We start from the raw sequence: 13527 nt of genomic DNA, 5'->3' as shown, positions 1-13527 counted from the left end.
TACGAGAGGTTTCAGGATTATCCCTTATCCTGAATGAGAAAAGAATATAATTTAAGAAAATTTAATGGAGGGAATTTGATATCAATCTAGAAAATCAATAAAGATTGGCAAAATTTGTATTTACAAAAGAATCCTCATAGATAGCGTCATTGCTCCTGCGATGGATCTTAGGATTATCCCTTATCCTGAATGGGAACACCTCGGACAACGAGGGTCAGGTTTATCCCTTAACCTGAGGGGGAAAGAATTGATAAAATTTTAATAGAATTGAGGAAATATTGATAAACTTGATAAAAGTTGATAAAATTGATGTAAACTTGATAAAATATGAATAAAATGAATGAAACTGATAAAGATATCAAAATTAACTGAAGATTTACAAGATTTGAGAAAAAGGAGTTTTTCTGATCCTGCCTGCATATGGGATCTTGAAAAAGAATGTTTATTTAAAAGATAAGTGAGAAGTCATTTTTGGGAAGAAAATTCATTTGTAAGAAGAACGATCAGTGCGAGATCTGATCCTTTTAAAAAGGAGAATCATCATGAGGTTTGATTTCGAAGATAGTGGTTTAAAAACCAATTTTGAAAGAGAAAACAAACATGAGGTGATGATTTTGAAGACAAATGGTTCTTGAAACCTAATTTGGAAAAGGAAAATCAGCATGTTAGTTTATTTAAAAGGAATTTAGATAAAAAATATTTAAATTTTTGAAGAATTTTGCAAAAATTTTATGATTTTGAAAATCCTCATAGGTAATATCATTTCTCTCATGATGGAGGAAAACAAGTTTTGAAAAATAAATGACAAGGATTTAAAAATTTTGAAAAATAGCAGACAAGATCAAAATGATTTTGAAGAAATCAGAAAGAAAAAGGCAATACACCTGGGGTTTTAAAAAGAGGAAATTTTGAATAATATATACCCAGGGTTTTGGAAAATATAAGGAAGATATATATATATATATATATATATATATATATATATATATATATATATATATATATATATATATATATATATATATATATATATATATATATAATATCATACAGTCACAGATATAAAAGCAAGGATGCACAAATAGCACTCCCTAAAGCTGACTCTATATGCAATATTTGAAATGGCTGATAGGACCTTAATCCTAACTCTAAGATTTATATCATCTGATTTCAATCAAGGTATGCCGATATACTCAAGCCGAAGCTCGAAGTACGTGGCGTAAAATATTTCTCCGGTTCTAAGGTAAAAGACTTCCCAACATCCTTGAGCACCTACCGATATACCTCGGACTATGGCCCTTAGGTACGTGGTAGGGGGGCGCGAACCCAAATAAGTGGTCTAGTTGTGAGGCTCTCTTCCGAACTGTGGTTCAGTGAGACATCCCAGCAACGTGAAGACCGGGACAATATAGGTAGGGATGTTTTCAAAATATGATCAACATGCAAATAAAATCAGAAGGCTCTAATGCAAGTCCTAAAGAGATAGATTTAAATGAGAGGAAGCATACACTTGCATACATTGTTTACATTCAATCCCTAAAATTGAGGAGAGTTGTATTTAAAACCTAAGTCTAATGTGAACATGGATATAATCTCCTCAATATGGTCCTACCAAACCATTCTTAGATCCTATATGTAGTGATGTCAGCTTAGGACAGAGTCTAGGCTCCTAAGGTTTGCATGGAAATGTAGCTGACATTGAAAAGAATAAAGACTTAGAAAATATTAAAGCAAAGCAAGGGCATAGATCCAACCGGACGAAGACGGGTCCCATCTCGGTCGCCAAAACTGTGATCATCGCAAAATTTTTCCTCTTTTGTTGTTTTCTCTCTCTTCCTTCTCTTTCTCTTTTCCAACCTCTATTTTCCTCCTTTTTGAAGGGAGAAGAATAAAAGAAAGAAAAGAAAGAGAGAAGAGAAAAGAAAGAAAGAAAAAGAGAGAAGAGGAACTATTTTGCGCGGTCTCACTTGACCTTAATTTGAAAATATTTAGAAATTTAACTCGCCTCCGTTTTGAAAATTTGCGGGAAAATGGAGAGACGGGATTCGCTCGTTGGTACGAGGTTCAACCGTTCTTGGCGCCTTTACCAGGAGTAATCGAACCAAGGATCGAATCTATGCCTTTTGCTTTGCCTAAATATTATCTAAGAATTTATCCTAAAGATCTAAATGCACAAAGAATCATGCTTGTGTAATGCAAGGATGTATGCTCTTTTGAAAATTGATTTAGAAATTTCCAAGTATTCTGAGATGAACTTGGTAAAGGAGTGAAGAAATGATTTAATCTAACTTAGAACTTGAGATAGATCAGAGGAGTTCTAAGTTTTTGAAGCAAATCAGAGTCAGAAGAATAAATCTTGATTTGGGAAAGAGAATGATTTGAAGGTGAGATAAAAAGGAAAAAGAAAGGAAATCTCAAAATCTGAAATGGATTTTGAATTTTGAACTTGGATTTAGGAGGGATAAATCTGTGGAAGGAGAATTTTAGAATTGAGACTTTCAAAGTCATAATGGACTTTTTGAATTAGAATCGATTTTGAACTCAATATAGGAATTTGAATTTTTGAATTTAGACTTGAGAAAGAATATTGGCTTTTGAGAATAGAAGATGAATTTAGATTTTGAAATGGAATCTTGATCTAATATCTGAGATGAAACTGGATCTGAGATTTGAAATAGAATTTGGATGTAAGATTTGGGATCCAGGATGAAATTGAATTCTGGATCTTAAAGGGAATTTGGATCTGAAATCTGAGATCCAATATGTAGAGTTGGACTCTGGATCCTAAGATGGATTTGGATCTGAAGTCTAAGATCCAAAGTGAATTTGGTTCTGGATCCTATAAGGAAATTAGATCTGAAGTCTGAGATCCAAAAAGTGGAACTGGAGTTTGGGTCCTAAAGAGGAATTGGATGTGAAGTCTGAGATCCAATTTGAGTGTTGAATCCTGGATCCTAAAATGAATTTGGAGTTTGTTAAAGTTCAGAAGATGAATCAAGAACTTCCAGATTTAAAAAATGAAGTTTAGAATTTGGATCTTGAATATACAAATGAATTTCAAAGTCAAATTAGACCTTGAATTTTGAAGTTCGAATTTGAAATTTAGAAAATGAAGGGAATCTCAAAGTTAAATTGAACTTTGGATTTGATGAATTTGGAATTTCAAAGTTAAATTGAACTTTGAAATCTGATTTGAATTTGAATATAAAAATGACTTTTGGAATCTCAAAAGTTAAATTGAACTTTGAGATTGAAAATGAAATTGAATTTTGAAAATGAAAGAATGAATTGGATTTTATAAGAATTGAAGATAGATTGAGGAAGATATTTACATCACTTGAAGTTTTGAAAAAGGAAAATTTGAAGACATGATGCAGTTTTTATCCAAAATGATGAATGAATTTAAATGATTTGAAATTGGATTTTGAAAAGCTATTCCATTCTTTAAATAAATTAAAATAAGATTAAAGATATAATACATCCTTGACTATGGTCATTGAATGTATTATATAATAATCTATATTTAAATTCAGGTGAAGAATAAAACATATTTTTTTTGTGCTTTTATAGAGTTTAAAATGAAATTAACTCTCAATATACCATGACTATGGCCATTGGTATATATTTTGAGTCAATTCTAAGTTAAACTCTAATAAAAGAAGGAAATATTTGAAAATATGATGATTTTTGAAGAGGATCCAGTGTTATTTTATAAAAGATAAAGATCCTAAGTTTTGTTTACATCCTGACTATGGCCATTGATGTAAATCATCAACTTAGGATTAATTACCTTTTACGAAATGGTGCACGTGCCATTCGTGTTTTCATTTGTGAGATTTTTGAAATAAAGGAGAAAATAATATAGGAACAAGTAATTTATGATATTTACAATGTTCATTCATTCTAATCTAGAATTGGTAATATAAATATCCAACTATTACATTATCGGAATGAATTCTGAAGAGATGGAAAACATCTATCTAAAAAAAAAGGGAAATCTATAATCCTGAAAACAAAGTTAGCTCAAAGTGAATGGAAGATATCATATCAGAACACAAGTGCATGAGTCTATACCTATTTTACTTTAGAAAATGCACACACAAATCACTACTCTTGTGCTGAATTGGAAATATATTTGCATGACTTAGTGGGAAAATACACAGGAAACTTCTAACTACCATGCAGCTGGAGAGGAAGTCTATGTAAAATTGATCTATATATATGGTGAAGATATCTAACAGATGTCAAATGTGAAGAAACCCTAAAAACTAACCATGGGCAGTGATGGGAGGCACTACTTGATGAAGAGACAACATGCTGTGAAGGGCAGTGAAGGGCTGTGAAGGACTAAATAACAAATCTCTAGCAGTGAACTTAGGTATTGAATGACCTTATGCTGAGTGGGCTATAACAGATAAGTAATGACAGCAAGATGAAATCTAATGTAAATGTCCAACGCCCCTATTAATCTTAAAGTTGTAGGCAAATGATAGCATTGCTACTAAATGTAAACATTATAAGCCAGAAGAAATGGTAATTTTGATGTCATAGATCTGAAGAAAGTGGTAAACCTGTTGTCTATGTCCATCCAAAACTGCCTTTACAGTTCTATACATGTATAATCTACCTTTACTGCCCACATACATCCTTAAGCTTATGCAGAATTTCAACAGAGGATAGTTTGTGTTCCAAAAATGACAAATGGGCACGTTGTTATGCAACAATCATCATTTAGGGGCTGCCTCAGGTGTACCATACTCCAATTGTATATAAAAGATACCATAATATTGACTATGGTCATCAGCTTTTCCTCTTTAAATGACTGTCATTGGTAGGCATGATCCTCCAACACATGACAACTGAGTTTGAGCTTTCTCTCACAAACTTAAAGCTACAATGAGATGGTCATGGTGACTCCTGCCGATGGTGCATTCAGCTCCATTATTCCACTGCAATACCGAAACTCACTTAAATACTGAAAATTTCTGGAAAGTAGAGCAAATCTTTGGAAATTTCAACTTCTGTGCGTATATAAGAAAGCAAATTAATAGGACAATTATTACCAGAAACCAATTGCCTGGGAGAGGCTGCTAATTCCCCAAACTTATGCAGGAAGCATAGGATATGAATCCAAGATAAATTGCAGGAGGGGGAATATACGTACATATGTTATCTGATTTCAGACCATCAGAGACTAAATTCACCTTTGAATCGAACATAATAGGTCGATTCCGACTTACTTAGTGCACAACAGGTCGATCTCTCACATGAATCATCAAACATAATCAACCAAAACACAACATAGGACTCAAAAATATTGACAAATCAATAAAAGCCACAGATCAAAGATTTACAAGAAAACAGAAGGATATGTATTTGAAGCTATCAACACAAATAAGGCTGTGTGTGAGGATGACCGATATAGGTGAAAGGGTAAGGCACTCTACTGTATAGAATGGGGTGTGAGCCACGATAGGTGGCTGATGCACAGACAATGGAGGTTGTGCCTCCAAGAGCTCTCCTCAAATTTTCCAGACCAAATTTAGCAACATTATGGTCATCAATGAACACAACAATTCCAATCTTTTTACTCTGTAGAACTGTAAAAGATAAACCATACAAAACAGATGTACCTCAAGAAAACATCCTCAAACTTTATGGTTCCCAATGCAAACCATCCAAGTGATGGGAGCTTCAGAGGGCAAATCCACGTATCTTCCAATTGTCTCAATAACATTTAAATTGTTCTTTGATGTGAATGCTTGTTGATTGCTGCGATCCTGCTGAATCACTTTGATTCTTTCGACATACCCACCTCATGGGAGAAAATAATTGGTGAACCATGACCTGGTGACCATTGCTTCAATGATACCGTCAATCCTTTGGAAAGGGATGCCTGAGGGTTTCTTTCACAGCAAACAACCCATCTTGTTGTCATAGGTCTGATATACTTGCCACCACAGGACTTCGCAGCGAAATCCTCTAATCCTCACGGCCATGAAGATGATCAGAATAGGCAGAATCTGATATGACACTAAGTAGCCAGTTATCAAGATATTTTGCTGAAATGATGGATTATGCTTCCTGGAACTGTTAATGAGCCAACACAAATAAGCACACCAGACAATGAGATTATCAGTTGGGAGGAGAAAATAGCTATAATTCAAATGATCATCATGTTAAAAAAAAATGTAGGTGTAAGTGACAGGATGAGGTTGCACAATCTAGGCAAGTGATCAGTGGATCAAACAATATAATTGAAGTGCACGAATTAATGGATTCATACAACAATTATCAAACCGAATACCTGAACCTAGTAGTTGAACTAACAGGTTTAATATATATCAAATGTGGAAACTACCAAATGAATCTGTGAGTTTTTGAATTCTGACAAAGAATAAAACTAAATATCCATTTCAACTGAAATCTTCAGAAACACTCTACCAATGGAATAACATCTGAAAAGATAGCATGCTCACAGATTCCAAACAAATGTTTAATAGTAGGAGAGGAGAATCTTAACAGTAGTGTTGCAATATGAAGTCAATCTGGTGCATTAACCATCCTTGATGAGCCTAATAAATTAGCCTTTTAAAAAAAAAAAAATTGGTTAGACTGGACTTAGTTAAGATGAAAAGTTGCAGGATGTAAGCAACAACTTCAGTGGGAGAGGTCCAGATCGTGATGACCCCTTTGACTTCTTCTAATATCAAGAATGGCAATAATACTGAAAACCTGTTTAACAAAAGAGGCAATCGATTAGATGCTAAACCAAAAGATGAATTCAATATAGAACTTAAATTATTTACAGATATATAAAGGGAACAAACAAAAAAGAAAAAAAAAATCTAATTCCTATTCCCGATTTCATGAGCTTCGGACTGCATTGGTAAATGAGTGACTTGATGCACCAACTGATGATACCCGCATTCCTGATGAACTGAGATACAAGAGTTTTGTCTATAATATGCCATGCAGATTTGACTTCGAGGGTAGGAGCTATGCTGCTAGCAGACACTTCTGGAGCTCCATGATCACAGGTTGTATAAGCAGAGGGTGAACTCATTGTCCAATGGCGCGTTACAACAGGAAAACAATGATAATATGTATGGGGTATAGAGGAGAGGATGTTGATTATGATGCTAGGTATAAAAGGGAAGTGAGGAATCTAAATAGAAAATTAGTATGCAGATAGGAAACAAATGAGGGAAATAAATAAAAAAAAGAAAAAAAGAAAGAAAGAAAAAAAAATGATCGAACATAATCCAATATAAACCAGAAGCTGAAATGTAATGAATCTAAACAGGTAAAGCAAATATGGAAGACAGGATTTAAGGTAAACTTAAAGTTTAGAGAGAAGATCTAACACAATCTTATAATATCCAGAGGGTACAGATAATGCAGAATAATCCAGCAAAGGAGAGAACAACGATAATCAGGAATCACCAAGCGATGACGCAGAGAAAATGGCAGGAAATACAAATAAAAACAAGAATCAAAGTTAAAAATGAGAGAAATATGAGCAGGAATCAAAGTAGATAGAATAAAATAGCGATTAAAATCAGGATAAAAAAAAATGACGCAATCTCCAATACAAGAGACAGAGCGTGGATCAAAAGCAAAATACTGCATAGAAAATAAGTTAGAATAGAGCATAAGCAAAAATTGAAAGAAAATCAAAATAGGAAAAAAAATAACTCAAAGAAAGGGGAACAAAGGCAAATCGGAGACTGAAGCGTGAATTGACATCAGAATAACATGAGATTGGAAAATAAAATTCGCTATAGACTGGAATCGTAACGAAATAATCAAAATATATAAATAAAAAAAAAACGGAAAATATGTAGGAATCGATCATTCCGTTGATATTACACTGTGTAAACCGATACTGCGATAGGCAAATCGGGATTACAAGTTGTGTATTGATGGTGGCAAAATGAGAAAATCAGAAATAAATTAGAGAGGGTAAACAAGAGAGACTCTTACTTTGTTTCTTTACAGGGATGATGAAACGAGAAAGGGGATTTTCCCATTGTTCCACCGTGAAAACCTTCCACTGGGATTGTTGATGCTTTGGAGGATCGTTCCTTCGATGGTTTAGAGGGGAGGAGGAAGCAAAGGGGAAAGAGGAGGAAGAGGGAAACCGTGGAAAAAAAGGTAAAGGATCAGAGAAATTGAAGAAAGAAAAAAAAAACTTCGTGAAAGAGGGGTGCGGGGGTGAAGAAGCGGTCGAGAGGAGAAGAAGAGATCATGCATATGTGAAGAAGCGATGGATTGAGAGGAGAACGTGTGGTGGTAGGGTGAAAACGGGTGAGGAGAAGGGTTTTCGTTGCCCGATTTTAAAGGGGAAGAAAGAAGTCTCGGTTGGGGGATGAAGGGTGAAGATGGGGGTTGTTGGTGATGAGGGGTTGGAAATGGAGGGTTCGGCCATGGAGAAGAGAGAGAGGCGGCTGAGGTGAAGCAAGGAAGATGGAGAGAGTTAGGGTTTTTCAAAAACCCTAACTCGACTCTTAAAATGAAAATACGGTTTTTCCACGGAAGGGCCTCTTCAAAAAGTTTTTTCTAAAACGGGTTTCTAAAAACCATTTTGCAATTTTCTTCATTTATTTTTGAATTTTTTTTGTTCTTTTCTGAGTATTTTTATTTTTTTTGTATTTTTTTGGAATGAAGATCTGAGAAAACAAAAACCCTAATTTTTTTGTATTTTTCTAAAAGGAATATTTACAAAAGTAATTTCTTGAAAATTTCAGACCATTTCGGGGAAATTTCTTCAGAAAAAGGGGTTTGGACCCAAGTATTGAGGAAATGTTCGAGTTTTTTTGACACTCGAATCGAGAAATACAACGTGATGAATCCAAACGGATGTTGGATAGACTGTCCGAGCTATTAAAAAAAAAACTATTTTTGGTATTTTCTATAATTTTTAATTTAAAATTTGGGAAATGAGACTCAGATTTAGATTTGGACAATGGATCCAGATCCGAAATCAATTTAAACATATAAAATGAATTTAATTTCAGTAAAACTTGAGAAATGTATTGGAATTTAAATTTTAAAAGTGGCTTAATTGCTCAAAAAATGATATCAGGGGCAAAAGGGGAATATTTAAAAGATTTTGAAAAATTTGGGGTGTTCACAGATGCCCCTCTTTGCTACTAAGCTGGTTGAAAGCCGAGCTTAGTGGCAAAGAAAACAATCCAAATTTTGAAAAATGCCCCAGTCAGCAGATCTGAACTGGGTGTGGAAGAATTTGATTTAAAAGACATGGTTTTTTCAGATTTAAAACTTTATCCTTGAATGGCTTGGGAAGATGAAATCCTCGAAAATGATATGACTGAATAATAGAGATGAGAAAATCATGATGGGACTTTGGGTGAAGATCCCGAAATGATGAAAGGTAAGAATTTAGATCAAGTCTCGTGGGCGAGACAAGATCAATCTTTTGAAATGACTCAGGTTTGGCCCTTAACCTGGATGGGACGAAGATATATCAAGACAACTTGAATGGGGAAAGGAATACATGAGGACTTTGATGGGACATTTTTGTGAAAATGCCTCGTGGGATGAAGCTAAAGCAAGATCTTGTCCTGGATGGATGTACAGATTCCACGATGGAAAACTATGATGGGACTGGAGGAAAACACCTCGTCGAAACGAGACTCAGGTTTAACCCAAACCTGAAAAGAAAAATACCTCGAGGGGCGAGGTTCAGGCTTAACCCTTAACCTGAAGGGGATGACTATACGGAATCCTCGAGTGAAGAGACCATGATGGAATTTTCGGAGTTTGGATGAACAAATCCGAAAGGGGTTTGCGAAAGGAGGAAGGAAATGGGGTTCTCTAAAGCTTTGAAAAAGGGAGGATCTTGGGCGTCTCATGGCTGAGATTGAAATAGCTTTTGAATTTAATGACCTTTCGCAAAAAGTTCAGGTTTGACCCTTAACCTGAGTGGGAACAACCATACAGATTTCTCGAAACCGTGATGGGACAGGAGAGATACTTCAACTGAATGGGGTAACTCTTCTGGAATGTGAGAGATGGAAAATAAGGAGATGTGAGGAAGAATGAACGATGAATAACAAGAGGCGAATCTTTCGATGGGGTGAAAGATGAAGAAGGCGAATCCTTTGGACAGGAGAAGGTGAGAGCGAAAATATGAAGATGGCGATGAAGATGGCAATCCTTTTAGCAAGGAGAAGGTAAAATATGAAGATATGAAAATGGCAATAGTAAGGAGAAGGCGAAATGTGAAATATGAAGAAGGCAATCCTTTTAATAAGGAGAAGGCAAGATGTGAAATATGAAGAAGGCAATCCTTTTGGTAAGGAGAAGGCGAAATGTAAGATATGAAGAAGGCAATCCTTTTAACAAGGAGAAGGCAAGATGTAAGATATGAAGAAGGCAATCCTTTTAACAAGGAGAAGGCAAGATGTGAAATATGAAGAAGGCAATCCTTTTGGTAAGGAGAAGGCAAAATATAAAATATGAAGAAGGCAATCCTTTTGTAAGGAGAAGGCAAGTCTCTCGACAAAGCAAAAGACGAAGAAGGCAATCATTTAATCAAGGAGAAAGGCAAATCTTTTGACAACGCAAAAGATGAGAAAGGCAATCCTTTTATCAAGGAGAAGGTGAGTCTCTCGACAAAGCAAAAGACGAGGAAGACAATCATTTAATCAAGGAGAAAGGCAAATCTTTTGACAACGCAAAAGACGGGAAAGGCAATCCTTTTATCAAGGAGAAGGCGAGTCTCTTGACAAAGCAAAAGACGAGGAAGGCAATCATTTAATCAAGGAGAAAGGCAAATCTTTTGACAACGGAAAAGACGGGAAAGGCAATCCTTTTATCAAGGAGAAGGCGAGTCTCTCGACAAAGCGAAAGACGGAGAAGGCAATCCTTTTATCAAGGAGAAGGCGAGTCTTTCGACAAAGCGAAAGACGAGGAAGGCAATCCTTTCATCAAGGAGAAGGCGAGTCTCTCGACAAAGCGAAAGACGGAGAATGTAAACAACTCTAGGTTATATCAAAAATGGTTATCAAATATTTATTTCATTCTTAGAATGTCTAGAAAATTTTGCCAATAGGATAAATTTATAGTTGACTTCAAGAAAATGTGCACGTATGTGCGAAAAGATATTACCTCTTTTACCTAGAGTATTTCCTCCAATGAGGTTAACCTCTCGGTCTTAAGAGTCAAATTCAAAATTTTAGCGCTGATGATTTTCTTCAAGGAAGTTATCTATTTCCTGGATATGAGAAGAGAAGAAATATTCTCAATTTCATAAAAGCAAGTAGTGAAGAGATATTGATAAAAGAATTTCACATAAGAAAAGACGACTTCTGGCAATTCAGGCAGTTTGATATCTGAGTGTTTTCTCATGGTGATCTTCTTGCACTCTTTTTGAGTCATTGGGCTTTTTTGGGCTCTTTACATCATCCTTCATTTTGGAGATGTCCTGACTTTTCTCTCTTTTTCAGGGAAGGGTACGTCACAAACTCCTTCATCTTGGAGATGCTTCGATCCTTCTTTTATCTCAGGGATTATATATGATGGTATTGGCTCAAAGGTCTTTAGATGATAGCTGAAATCAAATATCATTTAGGGTTTGTCGGTAGGTCCATCACATTCGCCTTCATCTCGACGGTGATCTGAACTTTCTCTGGAAGGATCCTTCACAAACTCCTTCATCTCGGTAGATGATCCAAATCTTCTTTGGCCCCGGGGGTCTACTCGCTTAATTCGCCTTCATCTTGACGACAATTGAGAGATTCCTTTTGCAGATATTTGATTGTAGCTTTAGAAATGAATAAGGTGATATGGATTAAGTGGATTCTTTTTATCGCTCAGGATATTTCCACTGCCTAATTGCCAGGAAATCGTCTTTAAACATGCATCATAGCTATGATCAATATCAATTCGCTTCCGGCTTTTCAATGTCATCGAATATTTATTTCACTAATCATACCGAGGATATTTCTTTCATCCTTTTGGTTGATCAACAGGAAAAAGATTTGAAGTTTACCTCTTTTTTGCAAAGAGTTTCACCTTTTATGAAGAAAATACTAGAGGTAATCTAAGGTAATTCTTTTGTGCATTTATAAATATTGGAATCAATAAATACTTTTAGCAAATTGGCAAATTTTTCATGAATTCGTTGTGAAATAATTACTCAATATAGATTTTGATGTGACCTTTAGTTGTAATTTATGATTTTGGACGTTCTGACCAGTAAAACTGGAACCTTTCATTTAACGACCAGCGAAGGAGCTGGAACCTTTCATTTAATGACCAACGAAGTAGCTGGAACATTTCATTTAACGACCAACGAAGGAGTTGGAAAATTTCATTTAACGACCAGCGAAGTAGCTGGGACATTTCATTTAACGACCAACGAAGTAGCTGGGACATTTCATTTAACGACCAATGAAGTAGCTGAGACATTTCATTTAACGACCAGCGAAGTAGCTGGGACATTTCATTTAACGACCAGCGAAGTAGCTGGGACATTTCATTTAACGACCAGCGAAGTAGCTGGGACATTTCATTTAGCGACCAACGAAGTAGCTGGAACATTTCATTTAATGACCAGCAAAGTAGCTGGGACATTTCATTTAGCGACCAGCGAAGTAGCTGGAACATTTCATTTAACGACCAACGAAGGAGTTGGAACATTTCATTTAATCATTTAACGACCAACGAAGTAGCTGGGACATTTCATTTAATCATTTAACGACCAGCGAAGTAGCTGGGACATTTCATTTAATCATTTAACGACCAGCCAATTAATCAATGTAGATAAGAGGCAGTTGGGTAAATTTGGTACAAAACGGTTTTTGGTAGGAATAAGACCTCATCCAATTTTGTGGGATGCATGGAAGGAAAGTCTTAAATGATTTTTATCCAGCCAAGAGAGAAGGACTTCTCTCTTGTACTCTTCCCTTTACATGTTTGGTAACAATTATGAAATTCAAATCTCTTTCTAAAACATGTTTTGGGGAAGGATTTTCAAAAGGATCTCTTGCTTTTAAAGAAAGACCAAAAACGTGTGGGGTCCACCAGCTGGACGTTTTTCCCTGTTCAAGCTTTCCCCTTTTGAGTATTAAGGCAATTATGGAGGAGAAATTCATTGCCAAATTCGTGGATTCTCATATTTATAGCCCTCTTTGTTAATTTCCTATTTTGACATAGATAGATAGAGCATGATTAATTTAGTTAGGATTAACTTAGGTTATGTTTGAAAAATTCGTGTAGTAGGTTTTAGGAAAGTCCATTTAAGGTGTTATGTCTTCATTAATATTAGTTGATATTCCGTTTAATTGTTTAAATTAGCTAGATTACGTTTTAGGTCTAATTCTTTCAACTATCGATTTTAGTTAACACTCTTAAATTGTTAGGTTTTTATGGTAATTAATTATCAACTTTAGTTAGCTTAGTTAGCCAATCTAGGGTGGCGTGTAATTCAAAGCCCTATCCTAAACCACCACCCTAACTAACCCCAGTTAGTTAATTGACCCTAACTAACCCTAGTTA

Source organism: Nuphar pumila, chromosome 11 (assembly GCF_984573655.1).
Source record: "Nuphar pumila chromosome 11, dmNupPumi1.hap1.1, whole genome shotgun sequence".
In the NCBI taxonomy this organism is placed as follows: domain Eukaryota; kingdom Viridiplantae; phylum Streptophyta; class Magnoliopsida; order Nymphaeales; family Nymphaeaceae; genus Nuphar; species Nuphar pumila.
This window is presented reverse-complemented; position numbering follows the sequence as displayed.